Here is a 21,977-nt window from a genome sequence, read left to right on the forward strand (position 1 = left end):
CTGATGATGCTGAAATGAGAATTTTCATTTTTTGAATATGATATAATTTATGAGGAAGACATGCAGTAAATATTTCAGCTGGAGTAGGTATAAAATTAGCTGAAACTCAAAAGATTTAAAAAGTAGCTTCTATCTTTGCAGGGATTAACTATGCTGTATGGCTCAGATGGCTCAATAGTGAATGAATGACCACCTTAGTAAAGGCTTTCACGTGATAAGAGCATGGTATTTCCCCTAATTAAAAAGAGGCTGCTTCCTTTCTTTCATACCCCTTCCTTTTGTGTGTTCTCTCTTTCTCTCTCTCTCATTATTTCACCTGACGTTATTATTAGTTATCCTATTTTTTTCAAACACTCCTTTTTATCAGGTCTGAAACACAGTGGAAGAATTCATGACACCAGCAGGACTTTGCTGATACATGTTCCCTTATGACACAATTGTGCTGTATGTAGTACAGTATGAGATTTTCAGTCTGCAGCTTCCACTTAAAATCTTTCTTATGTTAGCCATAGTGTGACTATGAAAGGACTAACGTATTTGACAGGAATGTGCGTGATTAACAGTCTAGGATCAGTTCTTAGTAACCAAATGTGTACATCCTCTGCAGCATATTACCATTATAGACTATTTTCCATAGCAGAATTCTATACCAGGAAACCAGAATGGCACAGAGTTCAATCTCAATTCCAGCCCCTCTAGATATTCTCCTAAATTCAGCCTGATGAACACCAGGATTGTACCTGTTGTACTGATGACTTGGCTTCAATGACCTCAGTTTCCAGGGGAAAATGTATCTTTTACAGACACCAGATGAAAAGAAAAGCCATTATGTTTTTTCTTGCACTTTAGGCTTTTTCCCTTGGAGATACACACTAACAATGTGTTATCTCCAGCAGCAGGATGAGGGTGACCTTAGCAGAGGAGTAGGCAACATATAAAAAATGACTCAATGCATTTAAGAAACATTTCACTTTCACGGCTATGACCCGTTGGCATGGGTGCTTTGAAAAAAAAAATGTTATAACTAAGTTTTAAAGACAGAATAAGTTGTCAGAAATCTTTGTACCATTCTTGGTTAAAATATGATGTATTCTAAAATGCATTTAGAATATGTCACAATACTCAAGATGGTAATGAGTTTTTCTTTTATATTAAACAAAAGAGTTATATCCTATGTTAAATGAAATGCAGGGTGGTAAGATACAGTTGCAATGATTGTGCAAACAGAGAAAGAGAGTATGAGCCTTGTCAGAAGATCTGGTAGGGAATTACCAAGGAAAATGTGTGATAAACTATTTGATCACCTTCATTATGTGTGTGGGGTTATGAAGGAGCTTCCCTGCAGTTATGGCTCTCAGTGGATAAAATGTTAGGTTGAATTATTCAGAAAATGATACTGAGGAGTTCTACATCTACACTGATGAGTGATTCTGCATCTAATAATCAATATGTTTATCTATATAACTTAATCGTTCATTAAAACATTTATGTATGTTTTTACAGATGAATCATAAACTGTCTTTTTTTTCCTGTTCTGTTTTAAATATTGAAAGACTATATGCCTAAAAAATCTAAGATCTCTTTATTAAGCCTAAGGAAGGAAATTTTGATCTTCCTTACACAATTAGTATTATTAGCATAAATACTGTAGCAAATTGGATGTTACTATGTCCTTAAAAATGTAAGCTCTTAGCTAACTACACATATTTTTACAGAAGCCTGAAACTTAACAGATACTGTGGCAAAGAGTTTAAATATATTTTGTGCATAAAAACATACTCTCTACCTCAAAACAAAAGACTATACCAAAAAGGATAGAAACCAGAATGGAAAGCTATAATATATCCTAGGTGACTATAAAGTCTGTGGAAGATGTTTTTTAAGCATCTTCCCCTTTAGCCAAGTGATTCTCACACTCCTGGAGTTACCCTATCTACAGTTTTCCATATGTCAAATATTTCATCACTTCTCACATAAGTTTGGATAATGCTGTTCTTCTTCCAGCTAGCACAGTGATGATAGCGACCAGACAAAGTATTGAAAGCTAGATATTATTTATTTCAGAGAATTCAAATAAAACTTGCCTTTAAAATGCTAAACCAACCTGGAGGTTTGTGTATCTGCCCTAAGATTTATCACCTCCTGGATCTGAGAAAAGCCTCTCTGTGTGTCAGCCCCATTTCTCCCTGACAGTGCCTACCAAATGACTTAAAATCGCCCTGTTTTGTATACTTATTTGTATCAGTTTTGTACATATTCTTATGTCAATTGTACTAACTCCCTGTTTCCTTTGTTGTTTTTTTTTCATAGACCTCTTCTAGATTTAATGAATGCTTTCCAACTTCATAAGCAAAGGTACAGTAACTGATAACATCCCCGTACTGATAACATCGGTGCTTGCGTTCATAATATTGTTATATCCTGGTGTTCTTAACTGAAGACTTTATATCTGTCACTGACTATTCTTGTGCTGTCATAGAGAAGTCACACAGTGGCTTTAGAAAACTGTGAAAGGTTTGCAAGTAATGGTAGGATTCTTCTATAACAACCATTTCTGCAAGGGCTCCATTCCAAGTCAGTGCTTTCATCCTCCAGTGTTGCCAAGCATCAGAGAAGGAGTCCTGCATTGCTGCAAGGTAGCAGGTGTATTTTTTAACATTTTTTTAAATTATTCTCTTGCATTTCAAACAAATAATGGAAGTGTATTTTTTCCATTCTGAGAGTCAGAGAACAGTTAACTGTGGTTTATAAGCTTCCAGCATATGATGTTTAAAAGCCATTTAGATACATAGTTCATCTTTGAAGGCAGTCAGCCAGCCCTTTGGACTTCACTAGTGATTGTGTGTTTTGTGGGAGGACAGTCCTTTCTTCTATTACTAAACAGAAATATACTATAGTTAATGTACAGCTGCATCGTCATTACAAATAGTATTAATAAGTGTGCCACCAGGGCAGTCTGTTCTAATATGCAACTACTTGAATATGAGCACATCATACTGGAATTATGCTATAGAGGGAAATCTTCGGTGAAAACAGTGGAATAACCTGATGCAAACAATCTAGATTGATTGTGCACAGAAAGAAAGAGAAGAAAATGTGAAGGAGTACTGCAGAATGACTGCAGTATTTTCTGTGTGTGGTAATGCAGATAGTCCTTTCTGGATTCCTTGACTATAGCTGTTTCTAAAAATACTTATTTCCTTGTAGTTTCTGAATGATCTCCCCATGATAAAAAAGCTCATTTTTAGATGTCTTTAAACGCACATTGATGTTCTAGGAGGATAAGGAGCACTCTTGTGCTGCAGGTCATATACTTTACCTATCAACCAGCCCTGAGTGATCTCTGGAATACCTCTAAACTCCTCCAGGTTTCTCTCAGGAAGCAGAGAAAGGACCAGTGAATGGTCTTTGAGAAGAGGTCTTACAAAACGCAAGCCAGTTCTCACAAGAGGATAGGTCATATACACAGTGAAACTCCTGGATATACAGGGGCTTGAAGTAAGGAACTTGGCATCAGAAAGTGCATGCCTATCACCTGTAACTATAAAAAATTATGTCATCAAGAGTTGTCTTTCCCTAGCATTCATGTGCAACACAGATTTCCCACTGTGCCTTCAATGTATACACAGCCCCTTTAGGCTCAGACACTATCCGCGCTGTACATTCATGTACTCCCCAGTCAGATCTGTTCAGATTACTTTATAACTGAACTGTTCACTAGACACCTGTGCAAAACATTATGTTAGTCACTTAATCATGCTAGCTATCATCAGGTCACAAAGCAGCACTCTATCATTTCAGCTAAGGAAAAATTTCTTTTTCAGTTTTTGCTTGTGATAGTTAAATCTTCTGTTTACGTTTCCAGATATCAGAGAGTTCAACTAATACCAGGGCATGTCAGACAGCTTAGATACAGCAAAGAACTCATGGCTTCAGATTCTTCAAATTGTTATAGTTCAGTAACCCTTAGAATGCAAAGGCAAATATTCATGTGCCGAAGTAGGAGAAGAAAGCAGTTTTTGTTTTGTCTTGTCCTCTTCTCCATTGCTTTTCTGCTTTATTCCCCCATTTCATATTTCCAGCCTCACATCAAACATTGAAATCTGTTATCCTAGAGATTCACATGCTGGCATAACACATAACTTGCACTTCTGAAACAGAGTAGTTTTTTTCTCTGCAACCAGAGAAAACAATGCGGAAGTGCTGCATAAATGTCCATGCACATGCATATACCCAAGGATTTCAAGACTGAGCACATAATCCATAAAACCTGAGCACTCAACAAATGAGAACAAGTGAATATTTAAACAAACAAAAAAAAATACCACCCAATATTTGAATACATTAGAAGCTGAAGAGGTATAGATTTGTCAGGATAATTCGATTTCATGCTACATTACTATAAAATAGGCCTAATTCACCACATGTTTGTGTTAGTATGATCTTTTATTTTTCACGACAAATTTCAGTATCATGTGGATACTGAAACAAAATATCTTTGCTTTCACTTTAACCAGAATCCCTTTGGGATGATGGAAGAGAATCTTTCAAGCAAGGTTATTAGTCCTACTTACGTGTAACACAAACATACCCATACATTTGTCTTTGTTGCCTCATTCAGCACAAAAATATTGCTACTTAAGGATTTGTCTTTTCATCCTCCATTGTCTGAAGAACTTACAAAGTGTTCAGTTCTGTCGGAAGGAAAAAGTGTGGTGACTCCCTATTAGTTTTGACCTCTAGGAACTAGCATTTAATTAAAAACCTTACTGTCTATCCTCTTGTAAGCCTAAGGTAGTGTTTTGCAGAGGACATAGCTGACAGCGTTCAACAGTGCATTTTGTTGATCCCATTCTTGAGTGTCTTCTTTTGATAATATCAGTTTTCTGTTGTAGAGGGTGAGAACACTTTGAATTGTTCCATGGATACAGACTGTGTAGAAGATGATCAGACTACATGATCATAGAGCCATGGAGAGTCTGTTATCCACAAAATTAGAGTAGAGTATGAATGGCATCATCTGCTTACTTGAAAGGGATTTTCTTACTGAGGCTTTCATGTATTTCATACCTTTCAGAAGAAAATGACAATATTTGAACTTAAATTTCAATATACCAGAAACAGTATGCAATATTTTTAGCCACTTACAATTCACTGATTCACATGCACATCTAGGGGCATGTCACTCCTAGTTTCTATTACATCTAGTAAGTGCTTTTATTATACAAACAATGATAAGAAGATAAGAAATGTGGAAGCAGGTATTTCAACTTGAAAAGTACCTTCTTTGCCACTCTTACAGGCATGCCATGTAGTTTTGATCTTATATCTAGTATACTCCTGTTCTATTCTTGTTTATGATTACCAGTCAAAAAAGAGTTCAGACACTGTGAAGAAGCACAGAGCTGTTATAATGCTTGGTCTTAAGAAGAGATCTCTGAAGAGATATTTAATCTGGTTTAATAGAAACTTAGATTCAGTTTTGGTTTGGGTTTTCATTTAAAATTTTATCAAAGTAGAGAAAGATTTCATCAGTGATGCTGGCCAGTCTCATAAGTTCTTTATTATATATACAAACCATCAAGAGCTGATATTTTTTCCCATCTTATTCTTTAAGTATAAAGTAAATTTGGATGCTATTCTTAAACAAACAGACAAAAAAGCATTTTTTGCTCCTCCCCATTTCTTCTCTGTGCAGTGCTGCAACTCTTTCTAGTACTCTACTTTATCAGACTTTTGATTTCCCATCTACTCTTCTGATAACTTCAGCATCATTCTTTCCATTGCATGAGTCCTAGGCATTGCAGAAATTTAAATCCATCTGTCAGGCTTTGGCACGTTGCTTGCAACCACAGCTCAAGAAATTTCTTTTGACTAAAGCAATGTCTGAAAAATAAAAACTGTTTTCCTGAGTTAGGCCTTTGTGGATTCTTATTTTATTAATTAATTTATTACTATTTTATTATTAACCTGATCCTGATATTCTCTTTCTTATAGCAACAGAAATCTTAAGTTCTTATGCTAGCCATAACAGAAATATTTCTGGGAAAAGCACTGTACAATTTGAGAAAGAATAGAAGTTGATACTCCAACTTACCACTAATATCTCTCCTCACAATTTTTTAATAGCTTACCCCTAGTTCCAGTGCATGCTTAGTGATCTCAGTGATCATGTAGTGCTGAAAACCTGGTTCACCATAAAGCATTGAAAGTATCTTTCTTTGGTGTACTTCTCATTTTCATTCATTTTTTACTAGCCTCTGGGACTGAAATAAACTCTTCAGAAAGAACAAAGCATCTTCTACTCTCTTAATAACTGCTTAGGTCTTCCAACATCTTGGCTTTGACCTTTTAAAACTCCTTTTTCATCATTAATACCTTACATTCTATTAAAAACAAGTTTTTCACAAGCCTGGAGACTGATGTCCCTTGCTTATGCTCAGAAAAGGCATAGCATTGGCAGTACTGCAAATATCTAGTACTTTATCACTTCTGATCTGGAGAAACCACCTCCAGGCAGAATGATAAATGCTGTGATCACTGTGGCCACTCACTGGCTGCCATTGAGGACTGTATGAATGGAGACTGTTTACAAAGAAGGTCAATAGTCAAAGCTGTCAGACTGCTTTATTTTTGTTCCTGATAATACATTTCTGAAATCTAAAGCAAAAAAAGAACAGTAATGTGACCCCATCTTTATTGTGTCATGTGAACAGCAATGTACTCAATAGTAACTATTTCATCCGTATGTCAGAATACCAAATTTATGTTCTGCTGATTTATTGTTGAACTACTGGCATTGCAAACGCATCCACATCTAATAGAAGATGCACCTTTTTTTGTCTCTGGAATCTGTAATTCCTACATCTTGGGAGATCTTACCATAGATCTAAAATACCTGTTTGACTTAACTTGGCTAAGTTACAGGGAAGTCATAAGACACACTGGTGTTTGCTGCTCACTTCACAATTAGTCAAAGGTTGTTGAGGGTCAGACAATGACAGACCTCTTTGCAATAACTTAGGTGATTCCTGGTATAAACTATTGCTTTCTAAATAAATATCAAAACTGAAGTGACTGGATTAAAAGATGCCCTGGCAGCTAGCATCTTGATTAGCAGAAAACAAGCCATTAACATCGTTGTCGACAGAGTGTTTCCAACTCTTCCCCCACACTAAAGGGAACACAACCTAGCATGTCTCTGCTCACTTGGCGTAAATGCCAAGCCTTACAGCCCACATAAAGATATGCAGAGTGACAGCAAATGCATGGATAAGTCATAGGACTGGAATTCCTACGGTCCAGATCCTTAGCCTGACTCTTCTCAAAATATCTACTGTCACATTGTATACATCATTTTTAGTTCTCTACACCTCATTGCAACAACAGAGTTGAATTTATCAAGCACCTTAGGGTATATAAGCTAAATCCAACAGTGCCTGAATTTTCTACATGGCAGATTCTTTGCATTTATGAAGTATTGATTTTGTTTTATCCATTTCTGTTGTGGGGCATTACCTATGTCTTTTAATATATCATGAAATAAAATCTTTCTGTTTGTTGCTGATGGATTACTAGAAGCTGCATGTAACAAATTCCTTTGCTGTTAACAATCTCATTTATGAGATTGGAAGGGATGGTGAGTTATATTTCTCAGACAATATTTTGAAATATGATTTTGGCTTGACTTTAAACAAAACTCTGAGTTGTTTGTTTTCTCTGGGAAAGGTGCTAGAGCTCTGAACCCTATAGATTTCACCACACAGATTCCCTGAGACCCACAGCCCTAGGGGTTGTCCAGAGGCTGTAAGCTGCCTTTGGAAGGTGGAGACAGGGAGAGCAATGTCCTACTTGTCATAAGCAAAGATCACCTGAGGAGCCTGAGCATCCATAAGTTTATGGGTCCCAATGAGATGCACCTCAGAGTCCTGAGGGATCTGGCTGATGTAGTTGCCAAGCCACTCTCAGTGATACTTGAAAAGTTGTGGTGGTCAAGTGTCCCTAGAGTCTCGAAAAATAGGCAATGTCTCAGAAGTTTTAAGAAGTGTAGAAAGAGCAACCCAGGGAACCACCAGCCTGTCAGCCTCACTCTGTACAGGGGAGATCATGAAACAGATCCTCCTGGAAGCTCTGCTAGGGCACACAGAGGGAGGTGATATAAGACAATTGACATGGCTTCATTGACTGCAAGTCCTGTTTGACCAACCTAGAGGGATTCTATGATGGTGTAACTGTATCAAAGGACAAAGCAAGAGCCACTGATGTCATCTGTCTGGACTTCAGTAAGGCCTTTGGCATGGTTCCCTGTAACATTCTTCTCTCTAAATCGGAAAGGTATGGATTTGATGGGTGGATCGTTTGATGGACAAGGAACTAGTTGCAAGATGAGGCCCAGAGACTGGTGGTCAGTGGCTCAATGGCTGGATGGAGATCAGTGACAAGTGGTGTCCCTCAGGGGTCAGTACTGGGACTGATGTTCCTTAATATCTTCATCAGTGACATCGACAGTGGGATCAAATGCAACCTCAGAAATTTTGCAGATGACACCAAGCTGTGTAGTGTGGTCGATACACCTGAGGGACGGGATGCCATGCAGAGAAACCTAGACAGGCTCAGACAGTGGTCCCAGAAGAATCTCATGATGTTCAACAAAGGCAGATGCAAGGTCTTGCACCTGGATCATGGCAACCCCCAGTGTCAATGCAAGCTGGGGAAGGAAAGGATAGAGCACAGCCCTGCCAAGAAAGACTTGGGTGTACTTGTGGATGATTAGCTCTACACAAGCCAGCAATGTGCCCTTGCAGCCCAGAAAAAAAAAAAAAAAGCATATTTAGGCTTTACCAAAAAGGGAAAGATTTGTCTCAGATTTATGAGTAATGGCTTCTTTTGGAACTGCTGAGGGTGTTGAAACATCCAGTAATAGAGTGAATGTATTCATCTTGAAAAAATAACTTTACATTTTAAACATTTGTGGCATACATTTAATTTCACAGAAATTAAATATACTTGTTAACTCTATGTGCAGTGAAGGATCCTTAGCTAGTAATTATCAGAGTTACTTTATCTGTAGCTACATGAAGTTCTGGGTTTCAAAGTAGAGCTTCCAAACCCCAAAACTATGTAAGAATATAAAGATATCTCTCCGTAGAAATCCAGAAAATCTGATTTAAATAGAGGTAAATCCCAGAAAGCATTTGTATTTACGGCTTTTGCTGGTATGTTTTGACAGATCAGAAACTGAAGTAACTCAGTGAGAAGTCACGACACTTGACCTCCAAACTTGGCTTAATCAGAGCGCAGCTCCTTATGTTGAAGATCTAGTTTAAAATATGCCTTATTTCACTATATGAAATGAATTAATAAGCATAGTAACCGTACAGGAATGTTATGGGACTGGATCAACCACAATAACCGAATATGATATTTCTAGAAACAGGCATTGCCATTAAAAAGTATTTTCAGGGAAAAATTAAAATATACTGATCCTGTTAGCTGTTGTAAACAAAGCACAAATACATTAGAACAGCAGGTAGAAGGAATTTAAGTGTCAGAAAATCATTGGAAGATACATGTTTTGTTCTTGCAAGTTGGTTTCTTTGTTTTATAGCATTGCAGCATGGTCACGACATCACAAGCATTGCTGCTTCTAAGTTCATTAGCGTGTGCAGGAGTATTCAGGCTGGTGAGTGAGCTGACCTGGGAGTAGCTGAGAGTCACAGCTGGGCCAGCAGACACCTGTTCAGCAGGCTGCTCACAGGGGAGGCAAACTAGGAGGGTGTTAAGGCTTAGTTTAGGTGTGGGCACTCATGCCGCACTAAATCTTCACACACGTCTCCACAGCAACTAGCTTCTTTTTTTTTATTTCATTGTATTAAGAAGTAGACTAGCTAATACTTAAATTAGGAGACACATTTCACTACAATCTTTTTCAGGCTTTATGGATTTGTCATCAAGATTTCATGCCTCTTGTGATGAATTGCCATTAAAACGTCGTTCTCAAAAGAACGAAGAAGGGCTTTCATACCTGAGCAATTCTGAAGATAAAAGAAGCATTTAAATAAAATGAAATGACTGCTAGATTGTTTGCTACTGTGTCCAGTTATGCTTCTTTTTGCTGTCTTTAAATCTTGACTTCCCCTTTGACACACAAACGTAGATATTACGCTGCACATAATGCACATGTCATCACAGTATTCAGTCATAGAGATCAGTGTGCTTCTGTAACTGTCTTAGGCCTGTGGCAATGATGTATGTGACTGAGGTAATGATATACATAAAAATAAACACAGATCTGGCAGAGTGGATCTCTTGCAGTCTAACCTCATCTCGAACTTCTGTGGTCTTGTTCTCCTCACCACAATTTTTTATAGCTCATTTTCCTCAGGAATAAGCTGAGGTTAAGAGTGCTTATGGATATCTAAAAGTGTTAATGACTGTAGACAGGATGTTGTTTATATCATCATTCATATAATCATTACAGCTTCACTGTACAAAAAGCAATTAGATCTTGCAGGACAAGCTATGGAAATTAGCACGTATGTTGTGAAACATTGTTTTAGTCCTGTGAGGGATTACTGAATCAGTGTGTAACCAACATGGCTTTCCAGCAGTACCCTAAACAAAGAAAGAAAGCTAAAATCCTGTGGAAGATCAGCTTTATAGCTTCCCAGTTGTTGCTTTCAGACTTATTTTCAGAAAGATTTTCTTTCATTGCTTTCATGTTTTACAACTTCCACTGGAAAAAAAAAACAAAACATAGTTCTGAAAGTTATAGGATTATTAAATGGGACAGAACACAGTTACAATGGCATGAAAATATTGTTTTTTTCAGCTGCAGGAATTTTCTGTTCTTAATGGATCACCTGGGTAGTAGATAGCAGTAAGTGGACAGCATTCACACTGTTGGTGAAACTACATAGCTAGTTGAGCAATACTGAGACAGTCCTATGTTTTCAGAAAATAGACAGTTTGTTAGGCTGAATCATCTTTGTGATTGCCAAAAAAATTAAATGTGCTAATACATCTTGTATTTATAAAAACTTGGGGTGCATTTTTTCTTTATAATATATATATTCACGTTAGATAGCAGTAATCAATGGCCATTGTTTTTCTCTCCTGTATGTTATTCTTTCAGTGATAAACCACCGATAAGCAACAAAAATGCAGATCGGGTGACAATCATGTGCCTTGATTAGTTATCAGAAAATAATAACATTTCATAAGCAGCTCATAAGATGAAAACAATTAATTCTTATTTACGTTTACAAATACTAGACATGTATACTTACAATATCAGTCTGGAGAGATTAAGGAGTGCTGCAGAACATTTACTAGTTCATTATTGTGATGCTGCTTTTAGGTATTTGCATATAAGCATGTATCCAGAATACTCAGGAAAGCTGAGAAAGAGAATACATTGATAACATTATTACTACCATGCTATTCTTGCTGTTATAATAAGACATGTAAGTCTGGGTCAGGTTCCATTGTCTGTCATATTCTACTCATATTCATTGAAGTTTACAGTAGGATGTATATTTGCTTATCAGATACAGAATTAGATACATCCAGTGATTTAAGGTTTTCATACTGTTTATCAGTTCGGAGCTTGATGCTAATTATTTGCTATTTATTTCAAGAGTATGCTCTTAATGGCTTGAATGTGGCCACTGACTTTCTTGTTTAGAAGGATGGTAAGTTAATCTTTAAAGAGAAGAACACAGAGAAGTTTTTTAGTCTTCAAGGGATTCCAACTGAAAAATAACAAAAAAAAAATTGGTCAAACAAGAAGACAAAATCCATTGTGTTTGCAATGTTTTATTACAAATTTATTTGGCTTGATATGCTTAATTTAATATTCTTTAAATAGGGAAAAGGAGAGGCATACGTGACAATATCATGAAAGGAATGTAGTTCTGCCTTACTTTAATATATTACTACTATAATGAGAGGAAAGAGGGGAGACAGTTCAGGCTTTCTATATTATCCACTGCTATGTTAATTTAGTGTTTCTGAACTAGAAAGAAAAAGAAAATGATTTCTTTGGCTTTCCAGTAAAATAGTAAGAAAAGCCCAGGACTCTGTGTGCTGCATCACAACAGCTGTTGTACCAATAGGCTTACCAAATCAAACTCTGTGTCAAAGTGGAGAGATTACCTTGACTTGATGTTGAGGGATAAACATCATCAGGGTAAAAGAAGCAAGAGAGACAGAGAGCAACTCCAAAGATAATAAGATACATCCATGTAGAGGAAATTAATCTTTCTATGTATAGGAAATGAGTTTGTATTTTCTTTTCCAGAACATTTCTCTCTCTTGGCCAGAGGAGCAATGCATTTGTTATGTATCCCTGCAGTCTTAGAGAAAGTGTTGTAATGAAGTATGAAAAGCAGCATGGTGGGTGGAAAGAGTGATGGAGACACACACACATCAGGCCACTCTGGCTGGGGGAAATGCTCACTGATAAAGTGCATCTTCCCTACTTTTAGCCATCACTTCTGAAAACAGTACAGCTGCAAACATCAATGTAATTGTCTGTTCTCTTACAGGAGACCGATAGCTCTCTTCTTCTACTTGGTTTCTATTGCATTTTTTTTGTGATGGAAAGTGAATAGTAACTGCAGAATTTTTAAATTCACTTTTGTGGTAGGTAAATGGAGAAAGAAGAGGAAAGCAACAAGGAAGGCAGGTGATGGTAGAGGCAATCTGGTCTAGTACCTGATCTGGAGGTTGGTGGCCCTGCCTGTGGCAGGAGGGTTAGAACTTGATGATCCTTGCGGTCCCTTCCATCCCAAGCCATTCTATGATTCTGTGATTCTGTGATATTATCTGAGTATCAGTAGAGCTCATAACACTGCTTGCCTTCTCATCTTTCCCTTACAAGATTTCTCATCACTGGTAGTCCCTGACAACAACTGACAGAAAGCTAGGATAGACAAATGTCACCTCCCAGTGAGACAACTCAGCTGGGATTCAAACCAGGTTTTCAAAACAGCACCACCTAGCCTCTGCAAGCAGGACAGTTCTGCCAACTAATGCGGCTCTACAGCAAAATGAATATTGTAGGAACTTTAAACCAAAAAAAAAAAAAGGTTAAAGTAGGACAGCCAAGATGAATGGCTCAAATCCTGCCTGCTTTTCGGTAGCAAAATTCCCATTGAAAACAGCCATAATTTCACCTCAGTAAAGGTCACATAGCTTGGGGCAGAGAATAAAAAAGATACAGAGACACACAGACAAAGCCATATAGGTGGAATGCTAGTATCCACATCTACTTTTCAAAGAAGAATGACAGGTTGTACAGGAGGAAAAAACATTTCTCTGATGTAGATTTACATTTCTGTCCTGCTAATAAATGGGCCAATGAAACAGCTGACTGCTCCTCTATTGCACATGTGGGAGTTATTTACTTTCTAATCCTTTCCTTTTTAGCCCTGGCTGGACAAGAATGAAAATCTCTGGCATTAGGTATTAGAAGAGATGGAGAAAGCACAGGAACCAATTTACAGGGTTTCACTTGACTAGTTTTCTTCATTTGACTCCTATTAGCTCTGATAATGTATCCTCACCATTAATCAGCTAGGGAGAGAAGAGGCAATGCCTGTTTTTTTCACATGCATAAGAAGATGCATGTACACCACAGCTATCTCACTGGAAAAAAAGGTCAGTACTTTGCAGTGTCTCCCTGGGGACCTACAAGGTGCAAAGACTGACCCATATCGCTGGTATTGCTGTCAGTAGTCACAGAAGGTTTTGAATGAATCTCTGAAATAAGTGTTTGTGGTAGTGTTACCTTCAACATAAACCCTACAGAAGAAATCAACCCCTCCTGTAATCACATTAGAAACAGCAGGACTGACGGAACTGTGGAGGAAGCTGATATTTTTAGGTATGACCTTCTTCCAAGTAGTGAAATTCCTAGCACGGAACCACAATTGTAGTGATCTGTAGCTACTATGGCCTTAATGGCAGCTCCTGCTGGAGACCTCATGTTTTCCCTGCTCCCAGATGCTCCTGAGGAGAAGAAACAGGCTCTGGGCTAAACAGCCCCTGAGCCTTCACCTCTTGTATCTGCACTATAAAAGCCAAATTGATTTCTAAGATGGTCCTATGCAGATATCAGAGCCTCATCAGTATGGAGCTTGTATAACATTTCTGTATGTTATGCTAGTCACTAGCCAAGCTTGACAGCTCCTCATTGCTAGGTCATTAAACAAAAATGTGAAAAAATACAAAAGGTGTTGGTTGATTTCCATGAGATTTGATACAAATGCATCATCCCTAATGTATTTTAAAAGTGTAGCCAGTAAATTGCAGTCGAGTTGGTTTCCATAGCAATGATGTCGACAGCAATGTCATTGAAAATTTGAGATTTTGTCCCACAAAAATAATGATGTCCATACTGAGTCCAAACAAATGTCCATCCAGCCCAGTGTCTTTTCTCCAACAGTGGCCAGTAGTAGGCGCCCTAGGCAGAGTATAAGAGCAGGGCAAGTGTCCTGCAATGTATACCAGAGATACTGTAGCAGTATCCAGGAAATTGCTGCCTAGAATCTTTCTAAGTTAAGGACAGTATCTTTGTTTCCAATAGTCCTTAATGGATTTTGGTTCCATGAGTTTATTCTTTTTCTCTTTAATCCTATTTAATTTTCTGCACCAGCTGTTTCTCCATCTGCCTCTCCCCCACATTTCAAAAATCCTTACCAATTTATATATCAGTACAGAGACAAGTAAGCCAAAACTCAAGTTGAAGTCTGCTCTATGACTCCTAAGACCAAATTTAAGCTTTGTCTTTTGCTAGCATTTAAAAGTGGGTATCACAGATGTGGCAGAAATTTCTCTCTCTTGTTACTAATTGAACTATGAGCAGTGAGGCCTCAGCAGCCCAAGGACTTGAAAACTAGGCTATCTCATTGGAATTACTCTGCACTTGGATTACTCCTGGCAGCTCAAGCAACCATTTGAGGAGAAACATGTGAGGATTCATGTTGAACTGGACCCTGGGTGATCCAGAACTCTCCTCCCTTCAGACTGATATCCATCTGCTCACTCTTCTGGAGTGGGCAGCTGACTCTATGCAGAGAGATACTGCTTTACTAGATTCTCACTAAAAGGCTCATTTCCCCAGCAAAACTGATCTGGGAATCTGTGCATAGTGAATAATTCAATATGTTCTTCCTGTGCTTTGTTCGTGGCTGTTTCAAAGCAAGCACATAATATCTGTGAATGTCTCTGCTAATAGTGACTATTCAGCAAAGTGTTCATAAAACAAATTCCAGCACAAGAGTCGCACCCAGCAAGAATGTAGTGTCCATTATTTGCAGTGGATTTTACCATCTAACTTACCTGGAATTTTATCTGTTTCTAAGAGAGTGCCTACAACTTTTCTAATGAGTGAATGAATATTGACTAAAAAATGTCAAGTATTGAAAATAAATATCAGATATATTTATTTGTCTATACTTATCCTCTCTCAACCACCAAACAGTTGGCAAGAACCATTTCCTAAAACACTATTGTGAACAGTCCTGGGCTAATATATATATACACGAAGAATTTCAGTTTCATAGGATAAAATTCCAGAGAGACTTTTTTGTAACTTCACAGTGTTAAAACAGAATTTATTTAATTACTTCAGTATTATGGTATTATGGGACTGTAGGAATAGATGGCTGTTCTTATCAAACCTAATATCTGGACTATGTGCATTCCCCAGTTATTGAAAGGTTACTGAGAAAATGGGACAGATTCTGTAACATCGGCCATGGAATTGCCACTTCAGTGTTCCCATCTCTCCTTGTGGCAGAGAAGATGGTCTGATCTAAGGTGATCGTTATTATTCATGAGAAAAGAAGAATTATTCTAAACTTACTGCACTAACCTGGATTCTTAATAGGTCAAGTTACTATTTTCAGTAGTACTGGATGAATACATATATTTTGACTGTTGTGTGCCCAAATGTAGATGCAGGGTTAGAAAAAAACCTACTATAATGAGATGAAAATTGTTAAGCACTCTCCATAATCACTCCTGCCATATTTACTATACAGATTTCCACAATGTGGGTGGTTTTTTTTTCAATTTATGACACTGTTTTTATCACTTCGTACTCTCAAAGATTCTCATATTTACTATGGGTTTCAGAGAGCTTGACTTGCAGCTACAGTCTCACAGGACAGAGGTCATCAGATTAATCTCTCCTGGCAATATTGGTAGACACCCTTAAAATACAAAGCACTTTGAAAGCAAATCAGAGGTTGTTTTTAGTTCATTCAAAGATAAAAGACTGCATCTTTTTTTTTTTTTTTTAAGAAATCAAACACAGAAAAATACTTGCCACATTATGAAGTTCAAAAAATGAAAGTCCTATGATTAGGAGAAGTAGAAATTGTTCAACAGTTTGGTTTCAAACTCCTTCTAAGTAATCAGTAATAAAATCATTCTGCTTTTATGACATACAGAAGAGCACAGTAAAGTCTAGGGCAAAAGGCTTTGATTTTTTTATCCTTTTTTTTTTCCTATTGCATATGATATATGGCATTAAATATTTATATTCTCTTACATCTTTTTCAGTACTCAAATTTCTGTAAATCTGTTTAATACAGAGTGCTGCTAAAACTGAGCTGTGCAATAAGTACAGAATGTCTTACCTTTGGATAGCTGGTTTTGTCTTCATACTGAACTTTGAAATTACGGTTTAGGAGTACAACTATACTATTGATTCATGCTGAGAATTAGTTGCACCATCCTGATATCATCCCTAGATACCTTGGAGAAGAAGAAAAAGAGAAGCTAGAATTTTTAGCTAAGGGTAATTTTAGAATGCAAATGTATATGGAATGTATTATGATACAGTGAAAGTTACATGCCTAGAGCAGGGTTTGTTGCCAAGTAGCAGCAGAATCATCTGCATGTCCTGGGAATGATTGCACCAGCAAGATGGGACAGAGCCAGTTCTGAAAGACAGGGCGAATAATGGATGCAAATCAGAACTTAGTTTTATCAGGAGAAAATTGCAAATAATTCTTTAAGGTGAAGCAATTGCAAGAGACTCCTTTTTGGAAAGACTTGCCAGGATCTCACAAAAACTGTTTTCAACTCCCATTTCCATTTGGGCAAGACATTTACAGTATAATAGTCAAGATCTGATTGTTGGATGCCTTCAGACAGAAACAGGTCTCCCATTTTACACAGTCTGTTTAAATTGAAAACTTCTCAGGGTTGGAATTATGCCTTGTCATATTTTTTTTTTACACTACTTGGTAAAAGCTTTCTAATTTTGATTGAAATCTCCAGGCTTTTCCATAATGAAAATAGCCATAATTACTTCCAACAGGACAAAATCCATGTGTCAAATTTAAATTGAAATGCTAAGATGGACATAGAGGCAGACAGGTGCCTACAATGCAATAGAAACCTCTTGTATCACAGACACTGTTAAAATATTTTGTTTTCAGTCAACATTTTTCTGAGTTACCCAAAAAAATCTCCGTACAACTGAGACTTAATATTTACTTGATTCAGGTTTTATGTAATTTTTAAACTGCACTAGCCAAAACCCATGTAGATCTAGACTTATTATTGTCAGGAAGGTTTCTATACCTCTTCTGCACACCACCACCCCCCAAAAAAGCTAGTTCTCTGTATATAGGTATCAGAAACAGAAGAGATCAGTGAAAGATGTAAAGTAGAATCACAAACAAGGAAGTAAATGTCTAGGACCAAAAGTTCTGCCTTAAGTTTAGTCTCTTTTGGACATTCAGATCTCAGAGCTATTAACAACAATCCTATTTATTGCTAAAATGTTACTCAAAATGTTAAAAAAATCTACATTTTCAAAGTTAGTCAAAGTCTTGCTGGAAGTTAACACAATAAACATTGCGACAGCACAGCTTTGTCCTGTGATCTTTCTGGTTCCACACCAATGTGAGCCTTGATACATTATGGCAGTAACAAAATGCTAGAAAGTAATAAAGTAGAGAGCAAGAAAGGGAACAGAAATCTTCCACTTGTGCCATTGGGTTGACATATGAGAGAAAATTCATTTTCAGGAACAAAAAAAACCCAAAACAATTTACTCACTCAATTAAACTAAATTTAGAGAAAGGTAGATATGCCATTTTGTACAAGGATGGATTCTGCTTCTAGAAAGAAAATGATTCCAAACTTACCAGATTTGATGTGACTCTCACTGAAAGTTTCTAAGCTACATCAAAAGATGTTTCAGAATAAACTTCATAGTTAAGAAAAGTTTCTCGCTTGTACCTACAGTACCTGTTGGTTTCACATTTTCCTCTTTCCACCATCCCTGATCACTTTTGTAGATCCCTTACCTTGTCTTCCCATCCTTTGTCCTGATCTCATGAAGAAAAATAAGCCTTATTAAAGGTGTTCTTCCCATAAAGGATACTCAGTTAGATATAAAATATTACTAAAATTCATTTAGTTCTCTTCACCACTTTTTTGTACTATCCTTCCACAAGCATCTTGTTTTGCACTGTAAAAAAACAGTGGCTCTACCACAGCTTTTAACACACAGTATTTTCTTGGGAAACATAAATTACTTCTTCTTATGGTCGGTAAAAAACTCAGCTCTGTTATTGAGCATTATAAATGAGAGATGCTGAAAACATAAGAGAAATGGTTTGGGACTGGAGCTTTGAAAACTTGCTGCTTAGAGTCCACTCAATTTACTTTGTGCAAGTCTGTGTTCAGTTGGGAACAACATGGACTCACTACAGCGAGAACGGACAAGACAGACCAGCCTGGAGAGCTGTGAGGATGTAAAGTTCAGAACAGGTATATATATTGTCTGAGTGACTTAGATACAAGAATTTCGTTGTATTGTAGTTCTGCCTGAGTAGTGTAGACAGTAAACTGCATTATTACTTTTAATAGAGACTGTGTTTAATTGTATTAAACACAATTATATTCTAGTTCTGCCTGAGCAATGCAGACAATGGAATTCATTATTACATTTAACAGAAAATGTATTTAATTTTCTAGTAAGTAATCTCATTGAAGTTGAAATTGGCTACTAAAATATTTCCCCCTCCCTCTCCCCTCCCCGCCAAATTACCTTTGGCAGTAATATTTTTGCAAAATAGAGCTGTCTATGTTCAATTAAGTTAATTTCCTTTTAAACCAAACTGCAGGGAAAAGTGATTTGCTTTTAATTTTGTGTGGAATTGTTTCACATTTTATCTAAATATTATCTGTGTTTTGTGTCCTAGTTATGAGCTTTTTGTATAATATGAGAAACAGAAACGTCCATATACATTTGTAAATGTATTTACACAAAAACTTTATCATCTAGTTCAGTGACTGGCACAATGAGGCCTGTATGATCAGAATGTCCACGTGAATTAAGATGCTAATTTCTGAATAGAACAAAGGACGTCCTAACCTGTGTTCTCACAGCTGCTGCTGGGCTACACATTCACTTTGCCTGTGCAAGATTGACAGCACAATGTTGAAGTAATTCAGACAAGGAATAGCTAGAAGGTAACATGACCATGACTGTTTTTCCATTTCTGATCTCAGCAAGAACTCTGCTGAGTCCTTCCTGTTTATTTATTTTTAAATCTCTTCCTACCCATCTCACTATTCCTCCCACTGCTTCATTTTCTACTTAGAAAGAGAAGAAGAGATAGGTGGAATGCATTTTCATTTAAAAAGTATTGACAAAATCTAAATTCCAAAAATGTAAATTCCTATGAATTTTTCAGTAGAGAATGATGGATTTTCTTTCTGTATTTCTCACAAGGGCATTTTATGAATGAGTTCAGAACTGCACATTCATTATGCACAGATTAACAAACTGGAGAAGGAAAGGCAATGGTTTATTTTCTTTTATTTACAATTTAGCAAGATCAAGGACATTCTGATGTGGATCAAGGCCTCATTCTGCCGGACACTGTAAGAACAGAAAAAATGGATGATCTGCACCTCATGGGATTTATTACCACTGTCAAATTGTGACAATAGTAACATGAATCTAGTTTGGAGGAGCAGCTTTTGCTAAATTATGTGCTACAACCTTATTTTCTTTGGAGTTAATGATAACTATCCATTGTGAATAATTACTGCTATTTTTCTTTTTTCTTGCTGTCATAAGGAAGCCTCCGGAGTTGGCAGGTTTTTTTTATGGGCAGCAAAGGTTAGTATTGAGATTTGCTGGGGGCCAGAAAAGCAGGGCATTCCTATTTGTAATTCATATATTGCTTCTGCTTACATTGCAGTTCCCAGGACTTCACATGCTGCTAGATTTATTGTTGGGAAACTGATTTAAAATAGATCTTAAAAAAAATTATTCCAGTTCTATACAAAAAAAAAAAAAAATCCTGAAAAGCTCAGCTTGCTTCTTTCTGCCAGAAAAATTCCAAAAAATAGTTCATGAAGTAGAAAATTGGTTTGGATTGTGTCACGTTCATAACCTAAATTTTATATTTATCTTAATCCTTTGAAAATATGGTTTTGTGTAGCTATTCTAGACTTTAATATTTAGGGAAGTTCCTTTCTGTTGCAAACTAAAACCAGGATGAGATTTTTGGCCTCTAAAATCAATGAAAATTTTGCAAATGACTCCAGAATGAAGGGGAGAAGGGAGTAATATCAGCAATATTTCTCCTCCTGTAAGCAACTGCGTAAGTCCTATCCTAAAGGAAGAGAAAATTTTCTTCAATAGGTAGGAAATTATACAGAGAAGAAAACTGTCACATGGAATTTTAGTAGTCCCTGCAGGTTTAGTAACATGTCCATCAAAGAACACAGTCAGGTTAGGAACACTGACAGTCTTAAAAAATCCAGGGATATCAAAGTCTGTCTCACTTTATGGTAAAGGAGTGCTGCCAATTTAGCACCATCCAGGAAAGGAAAGTCAGAGGAAAGAACTCAAATTCTGAAGCAGCTTTCAGTCCCATTCTTCTCACATATGCCCACCATGCTGGATTTCCCTGCCATGCACTAGTCTGTATCTCCATCTCCTTCATTCTGCCTGCCTATGAATGTCTCAAACTATAGCTCACTACAAGATCCTTTGGGTGAAAGATTCAAAGCAGAAGGCACCTGCTGGCAGACCCAGGCTGTGGGAGAGAGAAAGGGCTTGCATGCCTGTTACAGCAGAGTGGAAAGAGTTTACTGATATTTTAGATAAATCCCAGATCTCACTGTCACACACTAGCACCTGCATTGGAGTACAGGATGTGATGGCAGACACAGCTTATGTCTCTCAGCAGCACAGCTTCCTGCTTGGCAGGAGAACCAGCCCCTTTCTAAGTAAAATCTACTTCCACATCGAGACAGAGATTCTGAAGCAAAGCTAAGCTCCATAAAACTGAGAAACACGTTCAGGGATGATATGGCTCCAGGACAGCTACAGAGCTACATAACTCTCATCACATCTGAAGGAATAGAAGAGAGTAGAACACATGGTACCACAGGGCCAGAAAGAAATCTGAGAGGCACATGATTCCTGAGCGGTACATTGTATTTCAGTTTCTGTCTTGCTTTGACAGCACTGTTACTAATAACAGTATTCTAGGATTTCTACAAACTGCAGTCAGTGTGCATTAAAGGTTTCAAAATAGTTTCTTATAGCATAAATAGTTTGCCCTGTTGTCCTTGGCTGTAATCTTCCCTACTCTATATGCTTTCTGCTAGTGCAGCATTTTAGTGCTGCTGTTATATCAAAATAGTTTGCAAAGCGCTTCAGGACCATTCAGCTTGAGAAGCACTATATTAATATAAAATATTATTCAATAAGTAAGTTAAACAGTAAACACTGTATTGATTCAATGCCTCACAAGGTTTTATAAGAATTAATTCAGCTAGTCTTGGATGTGAGCCCTTGTTGTATGGGCTGAAAACTGGCTGAAGGCTTGTAAACAAATTGTAAAGACTAATGGCACTGCATCTTGCTAGGAGTCTTCTCAAATACATTTTCTGGGTGCTTTGAAACATTAAGTATTTATGCTTGC

The sequence above is a fragment of the Numida meleagris genome, chromosome 6 (genome assembly GCF_002078875.1).
Source record: "Numida meleagris isolate 19003 breed g44 Domestic line chromosome 6, NumMel1.0, whole genome shotgun sequence".
Lineage (NCBI taxonomy): Eukaryota > Metazoa > Chordata > Aves > Galliformes > Numididae > Numida > Numida meleagris.